Source organism: Lupinus angustifolius, chromosome LG06 (assembly GCF_001865875.1).
Source record: "Lupinus angustifolius cultivar Tanjil chromosome LG06, LupAngTanjil_v1.0, whole genome shotgun sequence".
In the NCBI taxonomy this organism is placed as follows: Eukaryota; Viridiplantae; Streptophyta; class Magnoliopsida; order Fabales; family Fabaceae; genus Lupinus; species Lupinus angustifolius.
In genome coordinates this window covers 26,605,046-26,632,402 of record NC_032014.1, presented here as the reverse complement: position 1 = coordinate 26,632,402, position 27,357 = coordinate 26,605,046, and the positions used below count along the sequence as shown (strand labels likewise).

The 27,357-nt window shown below is 34.2% G+C and overlaps 1 pseudogene; it reads left to right on the top strand.

Moving 5' to 3' along the window:
- On the top strand, window positions 17,220-18,150 carry LOC109351036 (annotated as a pseudogene).

The window sequence follows — 27,357 nt, the reverse complement described above, 5'->3', positions numbered from 1 at the left end:
TCTTGTGAATGTCTAAGTGTTGTAATTGGATGATGTGCTTGTAATAACATTGATTCAATTATAGTGAAGAAAATCTCCCAGATCAGCCGGGAGGCCTGGATCTAGTTTGCGGTGGACAAGCAAACGAACTAGGATAAAAACCGTGTTGCAGGATTTTTCTTTCTCTCTCTCTCTATTTATTGCATTTAATCGGTTAACTTGTATAGTAGAATTAATTGCTATATTTTGTATCTTTGTTGTACTGTTAATACTCTGATAATATTGTAAGCTCTGTATGTTCATTTCATTATCGGTTAATTGTCGTGCAAGTAATCGAATCTGCCTAAGCTTATTGTTTCTGTTTTAATCGATTAAATCAAGGGCGTTAATCGATTATCCTTATTCTTTTAATCGATTAAATTGGGGTGATTCAGCATTAAGTGTTGAGTTTCGAAAAGCGGATATTCTAACCGCTACACCTATTCAACCCCCCTTCTAGGTGTATCGTAACCACTGATACCTAACACATATCGCGTCCGAAAAGCAGTCTTCGGAATATCCTCTAACTTCACGCGTATTTGGTGGTATCCTAACCGATGATCGATCTTTGATAACTCGGTATCTCCTCTTAGTTGATCTATCAAGTCGTCAATTCTTGGAAATGGGTACTTATTCTTGATGGTGACTTTGTTCAACTGTCGGTAGTCAATATACAGTCACATACTGCCATCCTTCTTCTTCACAAATAAAACCGGAGCACACCATGGTAAAACACTAGGTCTGACAAACTGTTTCTGTAGCAAGTCTTCCAATTGCTTCTTCAACTCTGTTAACTCCAATGGTGCCATCCCGTAGGGAGCTATAGAGATCGGTCTAGTTCTAGAAACCAGATCGATAGCAAACTCTATCTATCACACTGGGGGCAAACTAGGAATGTCATCTGGGAAAACTTCGGAGAAATCCCTAACCACAGGTAAGTACTGAATCTTTTATCCACCTTTCTTCTCCAATGATGCCAGTATCATAAATATTTGAGCTCCATCCTTCAAGAGTTTCTTCATTTGGTTGGCAGTGGTGCTTTTGGTTTCATAACAGGATTCAATGAGGCTCTTATTATCGCTAAAGATTATTGTTTTGTTAAAGTAGTTAAGAAGAACACGGTTATTAGACAGCCAATCCATCCCTAAGATGATATCTAATTGGGATAAGGGTAGACATATAAGGTCTAATACAAAGGTTCGTTCATCTAAAGTTATAGGACATTCAGAGCACATAGTTGACATTGTGACGGTTTCATTAGTGGGTATGGATAAAATTAGGTCATAGGGTAGGGAGACTATAGGCAATGCTAATCAGTTAATAACATCATTAGATATGAAAGAATGGGTCACACCCGAATCAAACAACACAAATAAGGAAGTTTCATTAATACGACACATACCTTGTATGAGGTCCTCATTGCCCTCAATCTCAACTTTGATCATGGTGAACATCCTTCCTTTGGCCTTAGGTCTTGTTGCTTGAACAATATTCACTTATTCCCTTTTCAGTTTAGGGCACATCAGTCTAGGCTGATTACAGTGATAGCATACAGGGCAGTTGACACTGAAGTGCTTTCCCTTGAACTTCAAACACCAGGGTGGTGTGTTGTTGTTAGAGTTCCGAACAGGTAAACTCATTTTGTTGATGTTATTATTGTTGTTGTAGTTGTTCTTACTGTTGTTCCCTTGTCGGAAGCCTCTATTGTTGTACGGCTTAAAATTTCTCTGTTGATATACTGATGATGGAGCATAGGGTTTCTGGTTGCGGTTGAAGGGCTTTCCCTTCCACATCTTTGCCCGAAATTCATTTGGGGGCCATAGAAATTTTCAGGTGGTACGACACTTTTCAGCGTCGCATTCCTTGTCTTCACGCTTTCCTCATAAAGCCGACACCAGTTAGCTAGAGTTGCAAAATCCAGTATCTGTTGATGTACAAACATCACCTTCAAGTCTTGTCTGAGTCCATCCTCAAACTTGGCTCATTTGGACCTTTCGTTCCCCACTTGATTGTAGTGTGAGGCATACTTCGCCAAATCTTCAAATTTGGCAGCATACTCCCCAACTATCATGCTTCCCTGCTGCAGACGCATGAACTCCATCTCTTTCTTGGTCCTCATATCCGCATGAAAGTACTTCTGCAAAAATCTATCCTTGAAGGTTGTCCAGTTGACAATTTGTTGTTCATACTCCATCTGACGTCTAGCAAATTTCCACTAGTTCTCAGCTTCTTTAGTCAGCATATAGGTCGCATAGGTAACCTTTTACTCCTCAGTGCACATAAGCGCCTGAAAGATCCTTTCCAACTTCTGGATCCAGTAATTGGCAACATCTAGTGCAAAACCTCCTTCAAACTTTGGGGGTTGACGACGATATAATTAGTCCAAGACCCTATACTGAATAGGTCCTTGGTTGGGTTGGGGTTGTTGTTGATTCAGATGATGCAAATTTGTTTTCACATTCTGAATCGCTGCAACCATGAAGTCTAGGTTCGCAGCTCCATGTCCAGCCATCTTAAATCTGTGAACATTAGACATGTATGAGATACTTCTCCTACTGAAATTATCTATGGGTCGTTTTCTCAACCGAATAATTCAAGCAAACAATTAAGCACACCAAGTCACACAAGAAAACATGTAAGGCCATGCCCAAGATCGAATATAAAAGAACTGCTCTTATACCATGTTGTAATGCCCCGAAAATTAATCCAACAACATTGACGAACAAGGAGTAAAAAAATTTTGTTTGAAAATATAATATGAACTTATATTCGATTCCTTTTTGGGACATCACATTAAGAAACCTAAATTACGGAAAATACAACAATCGTTACCTAATGGTAATCAAAAGCCACTTAACATATCGTGGAATAATTCTTTATGGAAAATAACGGAAAGTGTTTGTATGAAAAACAAAGTGGAATCAAATCTTGTCTAAAATGAAAATATACAAAGTAGACCGATTTATTCAACACATTAAAAGTAACTTACATAAATACCCTCTTCGAAAGCAAAATAGAAATGGAAATGACTACTAGTGACTAGCTCTAGTGTTAGAGGGTGCACTAGGACACTCGATGGGGTCCTCCTCCGTCTCAGAATCGGAGGAGAGGTCTACCACCTCAATGGAGTCTTCTATATAGACTAACCCCACACAGTCCTCCTCTTTGGCTTCCAGCTCCTCCTCTTCAGCCTCCATCTCCTCTTCCAGGTCATTGGATGAACCCTACGACCTACTTCCCCTTCCCGCATATGCCGGAAGATCGGGCATCGTCCATCGAGTAGCTCTCTTCCATTGTGGGGAATCGAGCACGTCATCCCAACTCTGCCTTCGAGTAGATGGCCCAGAAGCACTAGGTCCATGAGGAATCACAGACTGAATGGACGGTGCGGCAGGTACTGGTCTCCGAGCAGGTAAAGTGAAAGAAGCCTCCAAGTCCGCATGATGTGAGGGGAAGCGCATCATAGAGCCATCACAAACCATCTCCAACTCTAACGCACAAGGGCATGTGTAGGTGCATCGGTGCCCGTCACTACGCCATGTCCCCTCCTAGGTCATCGAGAATCGATAACTCCGAATCCTCGCGGTATGATCCATCGAACGAGAACACGAACCGAAGACAAGCAGAAAGAAAAGGGAGTAAGACATATAATGAATATTATTCATTGACAACCTCGAGTTACACAGAATATTACTTCCAGATAGACACACATAATATACACAATATATTTTGCATACATAATTGCAAATGATGAATGATATTATATCTCAAACTATGAGAATCAATATCCATGACCTCAATGTATGCATGGTATGTTTATTTCATCCATCCTTACACCAATATCCTCCCAATAAACTATTCGGAAATAACCGAGAGTGCATGTCCCATAACAAGCCGATTTGAACGCACCAAAAATATACTTCACAAGGATATATGATTGATCTTTTCCGAAGAACTTTCCATTTTAGGATGGTGTCGTATCAAACATTTTACGGGCATCCCTCTCGTCGATCTTAATTGAAAGAAGAGTTGTCAGAGATCATCTAGTTTGCACTGTGAGAACTTTCCAATCCAACATAATACCTCATCAAGGCCAAGCACGCTACTGGCCCTCGCATAGGCGTGGCTAGTTCAGTGGCCAAGAGTGCCTAGCTCGCCCAAGAGTGGCTGGTCCAATGGCCAAGCATGTCTATCTCGCCCAAGTGTGGCTGGGTCGCCCAAGCATTGCTGGTCTAGTGGACAGGCAGGTCTGGCTTGCCCAAGCGTGGCTGGCTCAATGGCTAGGCCCACTTTCTTAAGCTTTTCGTCCACTAGATCGAATACCACTGCTATTTTCGATCCCCACACATGTTAGTTTCTCGAGTGATGTTCCTTCATAAATAAATTTCTTAAGAGGTATGTTTCATTTTCGAGGACGAAAATCTTGTAAGTAGGGGAGGATTGTAACACCGTGAAAATTCCATATATTTTATTAATTATTTATTGTTAGCAAAAATTGATTTTTGAAATTAATTGGTAATGAATTAGGCTAAACCATAGTTGAGTGTTAGTCTTATTTTGTGAATTCCTATCTTGTGGTAAATTTTCGTAATTTTCTGTGAGGAAAAGTGTTTGGACTGTTGTCAGGCCCAAATTCACCCGAATTCGGCCCAAACACGTGTTGTTAAGTTTCGTAGCTCGGAATCGAATTCCTATTGTACCTTTGGCTTTGAAATATAATTTCGAAATTCTAACCGTAATCGGAAAATTTAAATATCCAACCAATTATTAGGAAACAGTACTTGGGCATGGTCTCATCATGAATGTTTCACCGAAAAATTCACCTAATTTTCCCGAGTGAAACTTGCGTGACAAGCAAGCGAAAATATTCATCTTTACACTAAATTTCATAAACCCTTCACTTACCCATTGCACCATTAATCTTGGAAACCCTTGGTTTGCCCCCATAAATCAGATTCAATTCCCCTAACTCTGATTTATTCCAGTTAAAAGAGCCATAAAACTCCTTGAAACCCTTGGCTTGCACCCCACTCTACTTAAAGAGCCCATTCAAGGTAGATAAACCCTTGACTCTACATTGTATTTCATTCTTCTTCCTTTGGATTTTCTCAAGAACTTCAAGGTAAACCACATCCCTTTTGTTCTTAATCTTTTAAAAAATCTAGCAGTTCATTGTTTGCGAAAACTCATATCTCTTGTTATACGCAAGAACGCGACAAATGAGTTTTCGTGAATCTAGAAATTGTTGTTTTAGAAACCATGAAATCTTGTTGCTCATGGGTATGTTTTAGTGTTTTGAATATATGCATGTTATTTATGTTGATGAAAGATGATGATTTTGAAATCAAAGAAATATTTTAAATCGAAATGTCCTTTTTGATCATGGGATCAATCCTTGTGAAAAGGTGTTGAAATGATCATGAACACAATAGGGATCGGGAACGAGGCTTTCGAGGATAAAGGATGGTTCGAGATTATGAATCTTCGACCGGATGGATGAAAGTCTCAGATGTTCTTAGAATGGATTAAAATGATGTTTTTATCTTAGAGTTAGTAGGAAAGTGATTTAACTCGTGAATCATTGATTTGAGTTTTGTGTTAGTTTTGAGGCATTCAAAGTCGGACAACCGATCCACGCACGGAAAGGGAATCAACCACACTACAACTCAAGATGAGAGAGAATACATCGTGACATAGTGGTGTCCAAATATGACACCCGGATCTCCCAACTATCTCAGAAGGTTGGAGTTATTTCCGTTTTGTTAGAAACTCATACTTAACCAAATGATTTCGTGTCTGGATTAAGTACGATGTTTCTTTAGGCTGAATGCCCCTAAGATAGGATAAAATATCAAGTCTCATGGTTGTTATCCGTGAAGGAACACCAGTCGAGAAACTAAAATGCTAGGAATCAAAGACAGTTGGGCAAGCCAGCCTCACTTGGGCGAGCAGTTCTCGCCTGGGCGAGGTCCAAGCAGTAAGCTTGGCCTGTTCTGGGCAGTTTTTAGTGCCCGAGCGACCATACCTCGCCCAGGCGAGGACCAGACAGGTATTTTGGCCATTTTTGGTGGATTTTTAGCTTGAGCGATAGTCTTTCGCTTGGGAGAAAGGCAAACATATATTGTGACTGTTTTTGATTGATTTAATGCTTAGGAAATAGCCCTAGCTTGGGTGTGAAGTGTATTTACACTTGGGAAAGACCATGGCTCAAAGGATTGAGTCCGGTGCCCAAATCAACAAACTTATACTGTTATTTTTGGTTCTTGCGCCTTATATGGACAAGGATTCCGACGAGGATGTCATGAGCAAGGCAATGCCTAAAAAGGATTACATGATACCACACAGCGAGGTCGTCTAACCGTAAGAGGCTTGGCCATGTGGCCATCCAGTGTAATTCAATGATGGTTCATAGTGGTAGGGATGTTATTCCTATATTACGTGATAACGTAAGATCGGGTCCCACAAGAAGCATTCCTTTAGGAGATGTCTTAGGATGGGCCGATCATTTTAAAAGACTAATTAAAATATTTAATCGGCTAACTTCGGTTAGTGTGCATATTCATTATAAATAACGAAGTAGTGGAGAGGAAATTTACGGGAGACGAACGAGCCCCGCGATGTTGAGAGGGACGACGATGGCGGTGATGCGTCAGCAAAGTCTTGAGGGAGAGTCTAGGTGAGATGAGTCGCCTATATTCCTGGATGAGGTATTCTATTGGATCGGATAGTTCTCACAGCGCAAACTAGATGATCTCTGACAACCCCTCTTTGCAATCAGGATCAATGAGAGGGATGCCTAGAAAGTGTTTGATATGACACCGTCATGAAATGTACCGTTCTTCGGAACCGATCGATCATATATATCCTTGTGAGGAATAATTTTTGGTGCGATTAAATTGGCTTATTATAGGACCTGTACTCTTGGTTATTTCCGAATAGTATATTGGGAGGATATTAGTGTAAGGATGGATGAAATAAGCATAATATTCATACATTGAGATCGTGGATATTAATCCCCAAGATCTGAGTTATAACTGCATTCATCATTATGCATTATGTTTGTGATCTATATTGTGTATATTATGTGTGTCTGTTTGGATGTGATATTCCGTGTAATTCCACGTCGTCAAGGAATTTTATTCATTAGATGTCTTACTCTCTCTTCTTTCCTTTTCTTTCTGCTTGTTCTCGGTTCGCGTTCTCGTTCAGATGGACCGTACGACGAGGATTTGGAGCTATCGATCCTCGATGTCCTAGAAGAAGACATGGAGTAGTGATGGACATAGATATACCCACACAGACCCTTGTGCCTTAGAGCTACAGATGGTTTGTGACGACTCTACGATGCACTTCCCTTCTCAGCATGCAAACTTGGAAGCTTCATTCACCTTGCCTGCTCGAAGATTTGCGCCTACTGCGCCATCCATTCAATCTGTGATCCATCACGGACCCACTGATGTTGGACCATCTGCTCGGAGACGTAGTAGGGATGATGCACCCAGTTCCCCACCAGGGAAGAGAGCTGCTATACCGATGTCGCCCGATCTTCAGGCAGAGGCAGAGGGGGAAGAAAGTCACAGGGTTTGTCCAACAACCCGGAAGAGGAGCGAGAAGCCGAAGAGGAAGACTGTGTGGAGTTGGTATGTATAGAGGACTCCATTGAGGTGGTGGACCTCTCTTCTGATTCTGAGACGGAGGAGGACCTCAGCGAGTGTTCTAGTACACCCGCTAACCCCAGAGCTAGTCATTAGTGCTCATTTCTATTTCTAGTTTCCCTTGAGGCGAGTATCTGTGTAGGGTACTTATAATCTTCTGAATAAACCAGACTATTGTATATATTTCAATTTGGATTAAAATGTATTCCACTTTGCCTTTGTATATGTTTTCTGTTATTTCAATAAAGGATCATTCCACGAATTATTGTTGTCTTTTCCGCATTTTAGGTTACTAAATGTGATGTCTCGAAAAGGAATTAAATGTAAATGAAGAGTTTTACATTATAAAAAACAAATTTACCCATTTTTGGGCAATATTGTTGGATTAATTTTCGGGACGTTACAACATGGTACTAGAAGCTTGATGTCAATAAATTTTGACTTTCAATACCACCAATCACACGTAAACCAATGACAAAATTCCGCAACCATATGTCATTGTATAATGTTTCAAAACAAGCCATGAACTCCACAACCATGGTTGAAGGAATTATAAGCGTCTGTTTTGTAGACTTTCAAGAGATAGCACCTCCTGCCAATATAAACACATATCTAGAGGTGGAGTGTCTGCTGTCTATACATCTAGCAAAATCGGAGCCAGAGTACCCAATGATCTCTAAATTCTCAAATCTTCGATAAGTGAGCATGTACTCCTTTGTTCTCTTCAAGTAACACATAACACATTTGACTGCCTTCCGACAATGCATTCCATGATTACTCAAATATCTTCCCAAAACACCCACAAAAAATGCTATGTCGGGACGTATGCAAACTTGAACATACATTAGACTTCCTACTGCAGATGCATAAGGAATCTTCTGCATCTCGTATCTTTCAAGGTCATTTTTGAAGCACTATTCGAGACTAAACTTGTCTCCCATAGCTATAGGGGTGTCCCCTAGTTAACTATCTTTCATGCCAAATCTATCTAGGTCTTTGTCTATATAGCTTTCGTGTGACAACCTTAGGATACCTTGAGAACGATCTCTCAGTATCTGAATGCCTAATACAAAAGAAGCTTTCACAATAGTCCCATATCACTGCTAGCAAGTAGTATATCATCAAAATATAATATCAGGAATATAAATTTACTCCCACTGAACTTATGGTACGCACAATCATCAACTTTATTTGCCTCAAAACCATACGAGGTAATAACTTGATAAAACTTGTGATTCCATTGACGAGAAGCTTGTTTAAGGCCATAGATGGATTCCTTTAATTTGCATACCATAGACTTTGAGCCAACTGACACAAAGTTTTATAGTTGCACCATATATATCTTTTCCTTAATGTCACCATTTAGAAACATAGTCTTAACGTCCATATGATGTAGCTCTAAATTAGAATGAGCTACTAGAGCCAATATTATTCTAAAAGAATCCTTCAAATATACTGGAGAGAAGGTTCCTTTATAATCAATGTCTTCTTTCTGAGTGAAGCCTTTAGCCACTAGATGAGTTTTATATATGTCAATATTACCCTTCAAATCCCTCTTGGTTTTAAATATCCATTTGCAACCAATAGGTTTCACACCTTCAGGTAATTCGATAAGATCACAAACGTCATTATCATGCATAGACTTCATCTCATCCATCATGACATGAATCCACTTTTGAGAGTTAGAACTTTTCATGGCTTGACAAAAGTTCAATGGATCATATTTTGTTAACCCAATGTCATCCTCATGTTCTTGAAGAAATACAATATAATCATCATGAATTGCACTTTTCCTCTCTCTAGTGGATCTCCTTAATGGCACTTCTACTTCTTGAGGTTATTGAATTTGTTCTATAGGTAATTGAGGGAGAACCTCATTGTTGTCTTGCTCTGGAATATTGTCAGGGACAATATTCTCAATATTAAATTCTATTACCGAATTTATTCCTTGAATGGTAATAGGCATAACAACTTGTTCACTATTAGTGACATATTCTTCCTCAGAGACAACATTCCTTATGTTCTCTTCCTTCCTAAAATCAACTTCCTCAAGAAATCTTGCATTTCCCGTCTAAAAAACGTCTTGAAGTGGGATCATTAAATTTATAGCCTTGAGAGCGTTCAACATAGCCAACAAAATAGTAGCTAACTATTCTCGAGTCAAGTTTTCTTTCATGCGACCTATAAGGTCGCACCTCAGCTGGACAACCCCAAATGTGCAACTATTTTAAGCTTGGTCTTTTATTAGTCCAAAGCTCAAATGGGATTTTTTTTTAACTACTTTACTCTTCTCACCATATCCTTAAGAGTTTAGTTTCTTCGCTCAGCAACACCATTCATGCTAAGTTTTCCTGGTATAGTGTTTGCGGAACAATTCCGCACTCTCTAAGGAAAAGCGCAAATAGCCATGGACGTTGTTCTCCTGATCCATCATATCTGCCATAGTACTCACCACCGCGGTCGGATATGATAGCCTTAATTTTTCTTTCCCATTTGAAGTTCAACTTCAGCCTTGAAAGACTTGAAAACATCCAAGGATTTGGACTTCTCATGTATAAGATATAGGTGAAATGATAAATAGTCAAAGGATGCCATTATAACCGACCTACGAAGTTTTGATGAAGATATAGGTGAAGTTTTGATGAAGATATAGGTGAAATGGCAAATAGTCAACAAACAATATACCAAGAACTCAAGGTCATTGTCATAGAATCTAGGATTGCTTTTTACATTCTAGAGTCCAAAGATGATTGCCTAGCATTGAGCCTTAAGGTAGGTAAGCCCAAGATGGAAGTGTCTCACAAAGAGTCTAAAATAAAAATCACATAAAATGAGGCATAACATCAACATATAATATTGATAATTAACACTCATGCATCTGGATTTAGCATAGATGTTTATGCATAAAGGTTTAATCATTTCCAAAATCATGATTGCATGATCATTCATCATATAGGGTGTTTACCATTTAAAATTGAAAAGCCATTTTTAACGATTTTAATCAATTAACCCAGTTTGTAATCGATTAAGTCCTGATGAAATCCTTAATCTATTAAGGAAGGTCATAATCGATTAAATGTAGTTACAGTAGCTAACCTCCCAGGATTTCTGTTTATTAATCGATTATGTCATCTTTTAATTGATTAAGCCATAACAGAAAATCTGTTTTCAAAAATCTGTTAATCGATTAACATGACAATTTAATCGGTTAATATCTGTTGTATCAGTTATGAGATAATTCTGTTATTTTGAAATAGAATCCATTCCTTTTGTAAATACAGTTTTCTTTTCACCTCTATTGAGCAAGAACCGGAAAAAAAATTTTGAGAATCAAAGATTCGCGGTGCTAAAAAAAGTTTCAAAGATATCTTGATGTATCTTTGATTTTTCTTGCATGAGCTTCAAGAGTGAAAAGAGAAAATAGAGAAAAATATCTTTTCATTGTGCAAAACCATTTTTCATTCAATTGAAAACACTCCTAGCATGATTTCATAATTAGGTCTTAAAGCTATGTTTGTGAGATCTTTTTGTGAAGGGTGATTAGAGCCGAAATTAGAGTTGTAATCCGCACATTCTACTGTGCAAAGTAACTCGACGAAAGTTCTGAAATTTGAGGAGAATTCTCGTGATGTGTGGTATCATCACATGTTGAGAATTAAGAGTCTTCATTAGATAGAAAGTCTTGATTCGAGCAAGAGTTTCGGCTAGGGCCAAATTGCGCCAATAGTATGGTATCCAAGTAGGCGTAGATAAGGGGTCAAACCAGGCTTTGTGGCTCATCGGTTTCAAGAACGAATTTTTTGTCTCGTTGTATTGGAAGTGTGGTTGTAAATTACATTTCTGATTAGTGAATAAAAATCTCCCAGATCAACGGGGTGGCTTGGATGTAGTATGTAGTGGACCGTAAATGAACCAGGATAAGAATGCTCGAGCATATTTTCTCTATCCCTATCTCTTTATAATTTTGTTTTTATTGCCTTCTGTTTTGATTAGATTACTGTGATTAATTGCTTGTTATGTTAATCAGTTGTTAGTCAATAATCAATCTTAGGATAATAAAGATCAAGAATTATCACGGTTTTTACGAAGCAAGAAAACTAATTTTCAAAGTAAAACAATCAGGATAATCGATTAAATGAACTGTCTTTAATCGATTAACCCTGTTGTTAATCGATTAACTGCAGTAGCTTTGTATTATGCGCAATATCAGAAAAGCGGGACTGGTCATCTGTGACACCTATTCACCCCACTTTAGGTGTAATCATGCCTTATTCGTACCCAACAATAGGTAGCCGTACCTAGAGTAGTCGTCTATGAACGTAATAAAATAATATTGTCCATTCCAAGAAGTCATAGGGAAAGGACCATAAATATCCATATGTATTAGTTCTAAGACATCTTTAGCTCTTTCGACACCTAATTTCCTTTTGTTTGTTTGTTTTCCCTTTATCCACTCAACACAGACTTCAAAGTCTAATAAATCTAAAGGGTCGATAATTTCATCCGACACAAGTCTTTATATTCTTTGTTTAGATATATGACCTAAACATTTGTGCCATAAGGTGGTTGGATTCTCTTTTAATTTTCATTTTGTACCACATGAATTTGTTTGCAGTATTTCATTATTGGAACTAGAAACATCAAACATAAATTAATTGTTAGTCTCTATCAAAATTCAAATTGTTGGTTTTGGTTCTTTAATTGATAATATATATATATATATATATATATATATATATTATTTCTAAAAGAACAAGAAAAACCAAATTTGTCCTAGATGGAAAAACTAATTAAATTCCGCCTAAAAGACAGTACACCAAATGTCTCAAATAAATCCAAATGAAAATCGATTCTTAAACATTATCTAAATGTTCCAATAGCCTCAACTGCAACTCTTTTGTCCTCGCCCATAAAGATAAATATTTCATCATCACTTGGTTGTTGGCTCCAACCCTACATTGTGATCCTTATGTGAGTAGTAGCACCAGAATCCACCCACCAAGTATCATTGCGTACAAAAGCTAAATTAATTTCAGAACAAACAAGAGTGAGAAATTTACCCTTCTTTACATGGCATGGGGCATATTTAGGATACTCTTTCTTCATGTGTCCTTGCTTCTTACAGAAGTAGCACGTAAATTCCTCATCACTCTTCAATTTCTTTTGCTGAAAAGGCCCTTTGGCAGCACCCTTAATGCTCTTTCTTTTCTTATTTTGAGGGTTCATAGTCAAGTGTGCACTTTTAGTCTTATCTCTCTGTAGTCTATCTTCCTCTTACACACAGTGAGATATAAGCTTATTGAGGGACCATTTGTCCTTCTGAGTGTTATAACTCACTTTGAATTACCCAAAGTGTGCAGGAAGAGAGATCAAAACCAAGTGCACGAGCAAGTCATCATCAAGCTCTAACTTAAGTGACTTGATTTTTTATGCGAGATTAGACATCTCCGTCATATACTCCCTTATATTCCCTTTGCCTTTATACTTCATGGAGATGAGTTTAGCTAAAAGGCTACTCGTCTCCGCCTTTTCATTTTTGGCAAAAAAATGTTCTATTTCTTCAAGGAACTTACTTGCACTTTGACCCTCGGAGATAGAGTCTCGAAACGCATCTGGAATAGAGTGTTTCATGATCATCAGGCACATTCAGTTAGAGCATTCCCATTTCTCAATTTTAGCCTCATCGAGGTTTTCCGCAGTAGAAATGGGTTTCTCCACACGAAGTACCAGATCCAAATCCATACAACCGAGAATAATTTCTACATCTTTCTTCCACACCTTAAAGTTTATCCCATTTAGCAATGGGGTATTATTAATTTGAGCAGAAATATTTACAGCACTGGTAAAAGACACTACCATAGAACAACGAATTAATAACATGTTCACCTTTAAACAAACAAGTCATGTAATATAAATAAAACAAGACTTGTTCACATAATAGACTCATCACACGATACCTAGCAGAACATCAATTTCTAGTCTTTGGATAAAGAAATTAATTTTTAAGTGGTACTCTCAATGTAATGATCAAATATTAACAATTAGTTCTGTCAAACAATAGTCTTTCTTTGGACCGACTATTATTCACACGGAGAAAAAACTTTATAATTGTTACATATTTATCATCACAAGTATGTTATTATTTAGCCAAATCGTGTCTTCCTTTGGGTCGAACACAATTCGCATCAATAGTCTCATACTCATCTGTGTAATTTCAATTAATTTCTACATCAGAGATTACTTTGACAACATATTGCATCAATTAATTCAAAATGATTACCACGCATAAAAGTAAACAATATGGGTTCATTATAAATAATATAATATTGGAATTAAAACCTTCAGATTTGATATCTTTTATGATTACCAAATCTAATCCCACAATATAATTCCAAATCAAAAAAATTATCAAACTGGAATAAATTACGAATCAAGTTTTAAAAAAATTCCAAATCAAACAATTACTTATGTATCATAACTCATGGACTAGAACATAGATTGTATAATTGCATTCAGAAACTTTGTGTAAAACACACTCTGAATATATTACATCCTTCATGACTATTTTCAATTTGTTCAGACTTAAGCAAATGTATACATGTCTTTGGCAAACAATTATTTATCATGTGTATACACATATACAAGTTTCAACCGTAATGATTTGAAGCCAAAAAAAATTGCAGTGGAAAAGCATAACATCAAAAAACTTCATTCATATGAAATATATACAAATATATTTATATATATGCTTTGGTGAATTCAAAATCTGCAAATTTGAATTGGAAAAAGAATTGAATTGTTATGCTGAGAAGAATAAATGCAACTCATAATGTACAAAACAAGGAGGCAACTCATAAGTTACGGAATTAATATATCATATGTTGAATTGTTATAGCATATTCATATGAATTCAATCTCCCTCACACATAGAGGGTGATAATTGTTCATGAAAGAAAAACTGGACAATAACTTAGACGTAATATAAATATTGAGTTGTTTCAAAAAATTCTCAATTTTTATAACATCATAGCGGAAACATAAAATCCTCAAATTAAAATTAGGGTTCATATAAAAATTTAGGGAAAACACCTTTAATGGAGAATAATAAAATTCAGAACCTTTGGTCTGATACCACTTGTTGGAAATTCCTTATGATTGGTGAAATATCAATCCTAATATCTTGAATCTCATGAATCTCACATATATATAAAACAAGGGTGCAGTATCATACATGAATCCATGTTCTCTAATATACTCATTTGATCTACATTTCCGAGAGATGTTTGGTATGATGGCATTCCTCAACCAAATCCTTAATTTCTTTTGTTACCTTCGTTTTCTCTCTGATTGGAAGAGGTGAAAACTATTTGTGATTTGGTGTGTTGGGGACCATAACCGTCCCATATGTGTTAACACATAGGGTTCTCATTATCCTTTATGGGCTAACTTGTTGGGTATTCACTCATTAAGCTCATATTCGTTATCACCTTTTAGAAGTCTTATTGGTTGCCAATAATTAGATCACTTATTTTGTAATCCCAAAATAAATAGCCGATATAATTGTATTAAATATATGATGTCCACTTTCTAACAGAGGAAACACTTGAACCAACTATGTATTTGAATAAGAATTTTATATTTGAAAGAGAAACACCCCCTTTGTTTTCCTTTTCTTGGCTTACAGTGTAAGACTGAGATGTCAACTAAGAAGGGAGTGAATTAGTTGTTTAAAACTATGATAGATTTTTCTGCAAATTTCGAGAGTAATTGCAGCGAAAAAGTTATGCAGAAAAATAGTAAGTAAATTTAAGGAGATAAAGGAGAAGAGAGTACACAGAGATTTTATATTGGTTCACCTTCTTGTCCACCGAAGGCTATATCAATTACTCTTGCGGCACAAGAGATTTCTTCACTAGATATTAAGAGTAGCAATTACAATTTCTCACCCCGAGATTTTCTTGTACCTTACTCACTCTCTAATACTTGTATCACTCTTTGGAAAACTCCATTTCCAAGTGACTCTATCTCATTTCTTATCACACCCTTGTGAAAGAAAGTAATTCAATACTTTGAGTGAAGAAAACGTTTAACTATGGCAATGAATGGCCTTTACAAGATTTTGAAGTTATAAAATCTTGCAATTCAATAACTCTTTGTATACTTTAGTACTAATGCTCAGAAGGTTTGAATAACTCGCAATAACACTTATGGCAACTTTAGAAAACAAGTTCTGAAAGTTATGAAGTTGCACTAGTGTAGAACAAGTATTTCAAAAAAATATAGATTGTATAAGTGAGTTATATCTTTATTGTGTTATTATGAAATGAGTTTCAATGCTTTTATATAGACTTTCCAATCAACCAGAATACCTCTACGAAAAGGTAGGAATTGTTTGGAATGAAACCATTTCGTTTGGGTTGAAAGTTGTATAGTTTGAATCTAAAAATTAGTATAACAACTCTCAATAATTGATTACTTAATCGATTACCCAACTAGTCTGTCCAACTGAGAAATTAATTTTCACAAGCAGTAATCGATTAATCAAAAGGTGTAATTGATTACCCAACTACTCTATTCAATTAGGTAATTTTTTACCATGTTGTGTAATCGATTGTGTAATCGGTTACCCACATGGTGTAATCGATTACTCTAAACAATTTTTGTTGGATAACTCGTTTCTCACTCATGTAACATGTCACTTAGTTCTGGTAACCTGTTACTTAGTTCTGATAACCTGTTACTTAGTCATAGTAACCTGTTACTTAGATCTAGTAACATGTTACACGGTATTTTGAAAATTGTTTTCATTTATACTTGTGTTTATCAATTTTCTTTTAAAATAGTTTTGAGCATTACTACTAATTGTATAGTTTAGAGTACAAGGATATAAGTACCTGAAGACTTATATTCTAAATTCTTGAAGTTTTGTCTTCATAAGTATTCTTCATTTTATTCTTTTATGTGATGTTGGTATCTTCATCAAAACCATGTTAAAGTTAGGAGTTAGATCTTCTTCACAGTGCTCAATTGCTTCTTTTGCCTTTTGTTTAAAGATAGAGCACCATTTGTAACATATTCCTATATATGATTTCCAGGTTACAAGAGACCTGTGCAGAAGGATCTAAAGTATTTGTGGTCGATCCTATGCATGCAACTGGTATGTATAATGATTTTCTGTTGCGCTTGTTCATCAAAACTGAACCTTTTAACCTCTGCCTTCAAGGGAGTCAAAATAGTTTTATTTTAGTAATATCCATGTTGATTAGTAAGTCTCAGATAATCAGATGTTAGAATTACGAATAGTCAAATATATCAGTATTCATACCAGCCTGGGTTGGATTTTCTTGATTTCAAATTTTCGTAAGAAATTCAATCATTTGAATTAGTAACAGCCAGGAGTAAGTTGGGTTATTCGATCACTTCAAACTTACGGCACCCTAATCTGCACAGGCTATGAAATCTGTGCATCCATTTTGAGTTCCATGCAGTTGAAAATCTGTTATACCAAAAGGTGTTCTAACTGAGACCTTTATTATTTTGTTTTTCATGTGAATTACAGGTGGTACTATAGTGGCTGCCCTGAGTCTCCTAAAGGAACGTGGAGTTGGCAACAAGCAGATTAAAGTGGTAATAAATAATCTCTTTATATTCAGAAACTAGATTTCTTTTAATAACCACCACTCTTAATTTTAAGCCAACAAATTAAGATGGCATGCACTTTAAGGTTTTTTTATGAGTTTGGTTTTGGAGGGGAATGAAAGAAAAAGAAAAACTTTAGAAACATCCCGCAAGTATATTTTATGTCTCAGGTCATCGCTTCCCTTCTCCTTCAAAGTCTAACTTGTAAACAGACACTTACGATATCACATAATAATAGCATAAAAACATATTGATAAACATTAAATTATGGTGGTTTATACTAATATACTATAATTAATTGAGTTTAATATTTATGCACCATGTAAAATTTATACGGTACACTATTCACCATTTATATTGCTCTTCTATAAAGAATTGATGGCAGTTGATGCAATAAAATTAAATGCATATATTTTTTCTCTAATTAATTATGTATTTCTCAATGATCCATCATCTGCTTTAATTGATTTATGACAGACTGATAGTACAGATATCTGCTTGTGCTGCCCCACCAGCCCTTCAAAAGCTGAACGAGCAGTTTTCTGGGTATTGCCATTACTTTATACTTCATTCCTTTGTTTCAAGCAATACATTATACATCTTGTGAGTTTCTAATTATAATTATAACATTTTTAGGCTTCATGTGTATACTGGAATAATTGATCCCACGGTTAACGAAAAAAGGTTGGTGCCTCAACAATATTGTAGTTACATTATTGGAGTTGTTCGCTAATATGTATAAATCTCAGTATTGTTAACGTATTTTATTATATTTCTCTTATATTGGTTTATAATTCGTGGCCTTGGAGGTGTCGGGGACCGAAGCTGTGGCACTTGATATAATGTGGTATAATCAATCTCTCTCAAATAAGTACATGTGCAGAATCTCCTTTTGTGAAAACTGGCAAGGTCTACATTTTGTATTTTTTATGATATCTAGTAACTGGTGTTGAGAAATATAATTAGTTATAATGTATTTTTTAATGACAAAAAGAGAGAAATTTTGTTTTTGTACAAACATTTTCTACATAAAAAAATTAAATAATAAATTTGTAGAAGAGAAAGTGTGTCCATTCAAGTTCAATCCCCTTATCTCCCCTTATAAATTAAAAAGAAAATGAAAATATTGCTTATAAATTAAAAAATATATATGTGGGTTCATTTCTTTTCTTGATGTACTAGTAGGATATTCATGCATTTGCATGAGTCACTGCTTTTTACGTATAATATAAAGTTGTATATTAAAAAGAAAGAAGATTATGTTAAATGTCATGGAGTCTAGTCGACAATGTTTTTGAAATTGAGTGTTTTGGTAGAATTGTTGTTAGGTTGTCTTTAATTTTTAAAGTTGAAATACATGAAACTTTAGAGTGTGAAAAATATTAATTTAGTATGCATGATAATTATAATTGAATATGAAACAAGAAGTAAAATATTTATCATCGGTTTTGGAAAACTTCATTATAAACAATATTTGTTGTTTTCGTTGGAGTTTGACCATCCTTAACATGTATTAAATTTTCAATCATTTTTTGCTCTAGACTCTTTGACATTGCACATATAATTGACTAAGACTAATTAAAGATAGGTTAGGTAAGTATAATCCAACATTTTTCAATGATTGACATTGAGATTTATTAATTGTTATAGCATATGAAACAATTATGGAAAATTATCTCCCGAAAGCATCTCTATCCTTATTCTTATTGATTTAAAATATTTTTCGATCATTTTTTAATGTGTGATTCTTATTTGTTAAGAATACTTCTTATATAAGAATATTCTTATGCTTATTTTATAAGAAAAATGAGCTTCCCAAAGATAGAAAGGATGAGAGAAATTATTTATTATTATAAAATATAAAAGTGTGAGTAGATTATGGGATCCAAATAAGAATAATTTTTTTTTGTTATTGTGGAGAAAAACTAAATTTTATTCTTAATTTATTGGGATGTGTAATAAATTATAAAATAATATGTAAGACCCAAATAAGATTGGAATTGGTATTCTCCAATAGAGATGCTCTAATGAACTTGAAAGCCCATGAAGATTAGGATGAAGTCATTGATATTTGAGGAATATATAATATTTCCAATGTTCTTCTTGAACATAATCTTTGTTTTCGAGTACATGATTTATTAATTTAGTAATAATCAATTTTGTATTATTATATAACTCTTCAAATTAATCTAAATTTCTTAGCAACATTGTTGTAGTGTCAACTTTCGACTTGATTTTATGAAAATGAAGAATCAAAAGTTCTTCTAGAATATCTATTTTAGCACAACTATTGTTTGGCTCATATAATTTCTCCATATGCACCTTCAATATCCAATTTCGGAATTCCCTGATTTCCATTGCTTTGAAATTATTTTGTAAACACATATTTTTTGTGAGAGTTAATATTATAAAATGGTGCCAAATATATGATACATTGGTTGTTGCATGTACAATATGTGAACGAAATCCTCTTGGAACCTCTGCTAATATTTTTTGGTACAACCTTACCTCCAAAAACAATTATACCATTCAATGTAGTACCCATTATATCCCTGAGATTCTTACCAAGAGCCTCAAAATAATATTTATGTGCTATGGGAGCTTCATCCCATATAATTAATTTAATTTGTTTAAATAATTCGACAGGGTCAGATCGTAGGTTAATGATACTGGCAGAGTTGTGAATAATAGGTACAAGTATCTTGAATTTAGAGTATGTTGTTCTACCTCCTAGTAACAACAAAGAAGCTATACCAATAGAAGCTATAGTTAATACTATATGCATCTAAGATTTCAATGCATATGGAAACGTTCGCCACATATGAGTCTTTTTGGTACTCTATAAATATATAAGAAGAATATGCATCCTTTTTGTTGGTTAACTGCTTCCATAATGTGTGAAATATATTTATTTGCTCCTTTGTAGTAGTTTATATAAAAATTTAGAATTAAATGTTATTTTGTTGTTTAAGCTTACAAACATTTAATTATTCATACATAAATATGTAAGGAAGTTGTAGTACATGTAAGGGAATTAAAAAGAATATGGTATTGATTCTAAAGATCTCAATTTAAACAAAAATTCTTTATTTAGTATTGATGATCATACAGTTTTAAATAAAGATTTCCCCAAAATTTATTTTCTAGCAATATAAAAAAGATCATCAAAATATTGCTTAATAAGCATTTATTGGCTCCATAATGACACAAAATCAATCCAATTTTCGTTTTTATATATAAAAAAATTTGGAAATAGTTTTAAGTAAATTAGAGGTCACTTATTAGCATTTTTATTAAGGAGAATTTCATCTTTAAAAGTTCACACATCAATTTCTCCTAATTTCTATTTTCCATAATTAAATAAATTTAAAAATTGCATTTAAAGTATTTTTTATGATTTTATAAAAATCAAATGATTGTTTGTTACATTTTTTAAAGGTAATACAATAATTTTAGGATTTTATAGAGTCGTTATATACTTTGTACACATAAAAGGAGTTATCGACTACTTTTGATTTTTTCAAAGTCAAGTAATTATTTTTACCCACTTGCAATATTACAATAATTTTAAGGTTTTATAAAAACTGTTAGGTAATTTTTTATTGCAAAAAGCAATTTTAGGAATTCCATAACAAAAAAATAACCATTTTAAATTTCTGAATTTATTGTGAAATTCAAAATTCGAATATTAATGTTATTAAAATGTGGATTCTTAGTATTTAATCCCTTAAAATATGGACAATCTTGATAGAAGGAATCAAGTGGTGCAGTCATCATTTTTTTTGTTAGTTATTACTTCGGTTTCAAAGCTTTCTCTCTTTCATGACACACTTTGTCTTCCATTCTTTTTGCTCTTTCATGACACAGACTTTGTCACCCATTCTTTTTGAAACTCTCCTTCCAAACATAAATTCATAATATAAAACTATTCTTTTGATTAGCACATCCTCGCTTGAAGAACCATATTTGTCTTTTCCAGTGAAGTCAATCTCAATGAATATAAGATAGTCTTGCTTTCGTATGGATGAGTAACCTTGTTCCATTTCCCAAAAGTCAACCTAACCTCACTATCAATGGCAACTTCCATGCCAAATCTTTCCCCTGCCATTATCTTTATCACCCCATGGACTTTGTAGTTTGAAAAAAGTGGACTTTAGTTTTTCATTTAATAAAACAAAAATCATTGGCACCTTGGTTTATGTCATAGAGACTCTATGAACCATATATTACTTGGTTTGGATCTACAACATCATGATCTGTAGACTATAGTCATTCTCCCTTTTTGTTTACTTTCTACTATCATCCTATCTCTCTTGAAAACTCCAATAACTTCTCTGGTAGCATCCTAAAACCCAAAATGCAGTGTCATATACAACTTAAGTTGGGTGCTCATATTATACCCAACAAACACCAACCATTTACACACTATCATTCATTACACATTCCCCTTTCCCCTCACTCTGAATTTTACGATGATCAGCAGCAATAACTGTAATTGGACGCACTCAGATAGTCTTCAAGGTCTAAATGCGCTTCTGGAAATTCTAGCAGGATAACCGCGCCTATAGAAATTACACAGGCTTCTAACTCCTTCCTTGCTGGTTAACGTATTTCAAGAGGTACAAGTTCTCTCTTTTTGTTTTATTTTCAATAATAGTTCAATAGTTTATAATAATAATAAGTAAAAATATTACATGTTTATAATACTTAACAAATTATTCCATTTGTGATTATAATATCTTACACTATGATAATAATTAAAAATAACACTAATTTATTTGGACATGATTATGGATTTAGATATTTACATGTCATTTTAATTAAATAACAAAAATTGAATATTTTATAAAGAAATACATAATAATAATACCTAAAATTTTTTCAATGGCGAAATTATAACTTGAGTCACTTCTTTCTTCCTCTTCGAATGGAAAAGCGGTTATGATCATTAGTACTGCCTATATTATTTATCAAGCAATTTAAATAATTTTCCTTCAATCAATTTAAATAATTACTAAAATTTAATCAAATCAAACAAGACAATTTTAAATCTAGAAATATGCGGTCTTTATTCTCTGACTCATATAAGGATACACATGAGCAAAATTAATTTTTATTAGACACAAAAATAAAAATTAAATATTTGTTTTCTTACAATTTAACTTTTTTAATCAAATGCAATTAGCTAGGGTGTTGTTTTATTATGGGGAACAGAATGGTAATACCTTCCATGATCCATAATTGACTTCTCAAGTCATAACTCTCATTGAAAAGACTATTTTATCCTAAATTTGGCTTAAAATAAAGTTTTTTATGTTTTAACTATAAAAAAAATGTAGTAGCGACTCTAAAAGGTCATGTAACCGAAAATCAGTACGTCACAAATTATTATATCCGTTTAGGTATGACATTGATAGATAGTCTCTCCACTTTTTCTCTTGGCTTCAAGTAACTTTTCAATCTCAAATAAGGTTAGATTTTGTAGTTGCACATTCATAAATATCAATCATGTCAATATCAATTAAATGATATATGATTAAAAAATATTTTATTGAATGACTTGAATATAGTCTAAACAATAAAATTGGTTTAAAGTAAGAAATTATAATTAATTAAACAATACCTTCATTATTTCACAATTTGTTTTTATTGTAGAGAATTCCATTAAACAACCATGGTCATGTTTGGTGCCACATATGATATGGTTTATAGAACTTGATAAGAGCATTGTCACAATAATTTCCCCAAGTAGAAACTTGAACCCCAATCTTTTGCTTCTCTCAGAGCTTCTATGTTCTTTATAATCTTGAAGAAAACCTATTGCAAAACATGTTTCTTTGAACTTTGGGATGTTGAATATTTGAAACAGTCCTAATGTTTTGGTAGCTTGTTGGCCCCTTAGCAACTGTCCACATTATCCTCACATTTTATAGCTCACCACTGCATGGAGACACCCAAACTAGCTGACCAATAATATAACCTGATTTTTGTGGCTTCCAACATCTGTTTCTCTTCACATATACACATTTTGATAAATGTTGAGCATAAATTAAAATTTGACCTTCTGGGTATGCTTTATTTGCTTCCATCCAAGATGTAAACATGGACTCTGATACAATTGCTTTTGAAAGTATATTGTCAATGTGCTCATGATCATTAAAGCAGACAGGTTGTTCTCCTAGAAAATGGAAGTACAATCTTTCAACTGCTGGTTGCCTACCATAAATTGAAATTTAAAAATTTGCCAACACGCTTCATATGTTGATACATGTATTCAATCAATATATTGTGTGATCTCATCAATATTCACTAAATTATGTGCTCTATCATCATGTGTCAGTTCAATAATTGTTGTGATCATATCATAACATTTGTTGATATACTTGAATAAATATTTAATTGAAGTAATTTGGTTACACCATCCCATATTAATGTCTGCTTGATATTTCCTTAATAGTTGAGGGTTGTAAGGCACAATATGACTATTGTTAAGAGAAATGTCATTTTTACAACTGTATTTCCATTGTGTCTTCTCCTATACATTGGATAACTATCTTTGTAAATAATTGTGTCCTCTTGGAATTGTTTAGGAAAATACCTAGAGCATTTAGCATATTTCGTAAATGAAGAAGACTTGTTGCATAGATGACATAGACCATGAATCATGTGACTTGACCAATGTGTACAACTCTGGATCATCCTCGTAATTAGAATTTCAGCTAAGATAATTTTTTCAATGTCATTAGGAGATGAGTACTTATTAGTTGAATGCAAGAAAAGAAGCAAGTGCGTATGTGGTAGACCATTATTTTTTAATTCAATTGTGTACATGTCTGAGACATGAAAATAACAAAAAAATCTCAGTTATTACATATTTTTATTAGAGTGTATAATTACATAATGAAATAATTGATAACATATGTTCATAATGAACTTACTTGCAAGTAATTTGCCCAAGATATGTTTCTTCCTCAAATCTTGTAGCAATTCCTCAAACTTAAGTTTAAACACTCTTGGGCTGATTTTTGGGCGATCAGGCTTCAAACTCATGGGGGTTTAGTAATCTTACAATTTCTGATCAATTAAGATTGCATTTTATAGTAAAAAACAAATCAGGGAATCTCATATAACTGCAGACAAAATCCATCAAAATATAATTGATCCATGTATTGACAATTAACAACAAAAGTTGAAGGTAATATGACTCTCTTTCCTATATTTGATCCTTGACATTGGTCATTTGCTTCTGAGTCATTCAAATTTATGTATTTATCAACTCTTAGTTTTGATTGGTTATTTTTTCTAAAAGATAACCTTTCATATTAAACTATAGTATAAGCATCCACACAAAAAATGGATGAACTAATCTTCTTGATCGCAACAAAGTGTGTGCTTCATTTTTCCTAGATTGCAATCTCAAGGACATCAATTCTTTTATAGTTACATGATTCCTTTTTCTATGTCTATGAGACACATCATGTATATAATCATCATCGCCAAAAGAAAGAAACATAGGATGTTGGAAAGCCAAATAACTTGTATATAATTCATAAATTCTCTTCAAGTGGCTACCTTATGTCTCCACAATAGTATATCTTTGTGATGCAAAGTCAATATCACCAACAATTAGTGCATAATGGTTATAGACATGATGAATTACATGCAAGCTATCTGGCTTTCCAATATCCCTATTGTTTTCTTTTGGTGAGGATGGTTATAGACATGATATGTCTCATAGGCTCAGGACAAACTCTCAAAATAGAAAAATGAATTGTCTAACTATAAGAGAAAAGACATCCTTTAGATTGCAATGTAGAAAAATGAGGCACAAACTTTGCTACGATCAAGAAGACTAATTCATCATTTTTTGGGTAGATGCTTATACTATTGTTGACTATGCACAATTGTATTTAATATAAGGAACCCAATCAAAACTAAGAGTTCACAAATATAGAAACTTGAATGACCTTGAAATAAATTACCAAACTCAAGAATCAAACATGAGAAAGAGAATCATACTACCTTCAACCTTTGTTGGTAGTCGTAGATACATGGATCAATTATATTTTAATAGAATGACAATCTCCAGATCTACGGGATTCCCTCATTTGTTTTAACTATGACATGCAATCTTAATTAATCAGAAATTATAATATTATAAACCACATGGCTTTGAAGCGAAATGATTCTCTATATATCATCTCAAGGGTGTTTAAACTAAGGTTTGAGGAGTTGCTAGAGGATTTGAGGAAGAAACATATCTTGGGAAAAATAGTTACATGTAAGTTCGAAATAAACCTAAGTTTTCAATTATTTCATTATGTAATCTAATAAAAATATATAATAACTAAGTTTTTTTTTTTGTTATTTTCATGTTTTAAACATGTACGCAATTGATTTTAAAATGAGGGTCTACTACATGCATATTTCTTAATGATATTGGTAGAATTATATCAGATGGAATTCTAAATCCAGATGATGATTCAGAATTGTACACCTTGGAAGAATTATCTCACATATGATTCATGTGGTCTATGCAATTGGCCTTCTCCATGTACAAAGATAGTAAATTCTCAGAGGTATTTTCCTAAACGATTCCAATAGGCCATAATTGTTGACCAAGATGGTTATCCAATGTATAGAAGAAGAGACAATGGAAGCACAATTGTAAAAAATGGCATTTCTGTTGACAATAGTCATGTTATGCCTTACAATCATCAACTAGTGAGGAAATATCAAGCACATATTAATATGGAATGGTGTAACCAAAGTACTTAAGTGAAGTACTTACTCAAGTATATCAATAAAAGATATTGATGTAAATCAAGGGGGGCGACCTATGATTTATGGAGGTCATGTTCTTGCAAAGAATTCGTAGCATAGTTTAATTTATTTTATTTGCATTGTTATTAATAAATGAGAATTTAATTCTCATGTAGTCTTAGGATTTATATTTATTTTTCATTCAAGTATTTTAGTATTTAATTTGATGTATTTTGGGGATTGGGAAATTAGTTATTTCCTTGTAATTTGGCCTAGTAGTGGCTAAGTGGTCATAAATAAGGTGGCATGAAAATAGGAACAATGCAACAATTTCAGAACCAACTTGTGGCTATACTTAAGGGATGAAGAGAAGATGATCAAGTCTACTCAAGCAAGGAAATTCTATGATTAATTCGAGGAATTTTCAAGGCTAATTCAAATTCAAATCTTCAACAACTCAATCCAACCGAAATTGATTAGATCAAATTATATTAGGCTTGTTGGGATTATGTTAGTCAGGATTTTATCTTTAAATTTCAATTTTTTAAATTAGATCTTATCTTTATCTTTTCAGCAAGGCAAATATGTCTATTTATAATTTTATTTATTCATTAATAAAGAAAAGTTTTATTTTGAGTAAATTTGAATTGTTTTAGTTGAGAGCACTTCTCCTAAACTCTATCCTTTGGCCGTGCCATTGATGAGCTTTTATCAAGCTTCTTAAGCTTGTGGCAAGCAACACTTGACTTATCAAGCTTCCATGCTTGTGGCGTCTTCCATCTCATTCCTCTTCCACCTTCTTCCTTATCAAGCCATCACAATCTGCCCTACACTTCCCCACGCCCAAATCAAAAGACAACCCTAACATATAACCCCCAACCGAACCCAACCATCCCTAAATCACCTCATCTCCCATTGATCCGAAACCATACACATCACTTTACCCTAAACAACCACAAATCATCATCTACAATTACAAGCCAAAAACCCTTAACTCAAACCCCCTCCAACCCTAAAATTACCTAACCAAACCGAGGCCATAAAACCTCAAACCATACACAAACCCTAGCCTATTTATACAACCCCAAACCGAAGCAAATCAACCCTAAAATTGCCCTAATTTGACAAAACCGAATTCACACATTCACAAAGCCTAATTTCAAGCTAAACGATCCTATAATTCTAAGGCAGCCCCCAAGAGGTTCTCATCAATAAGGATGAGAATGAGGAAGAGGATGAGGATGCAGATGAGGATGAGGACGAGGATGAGGATGAGGTTAGG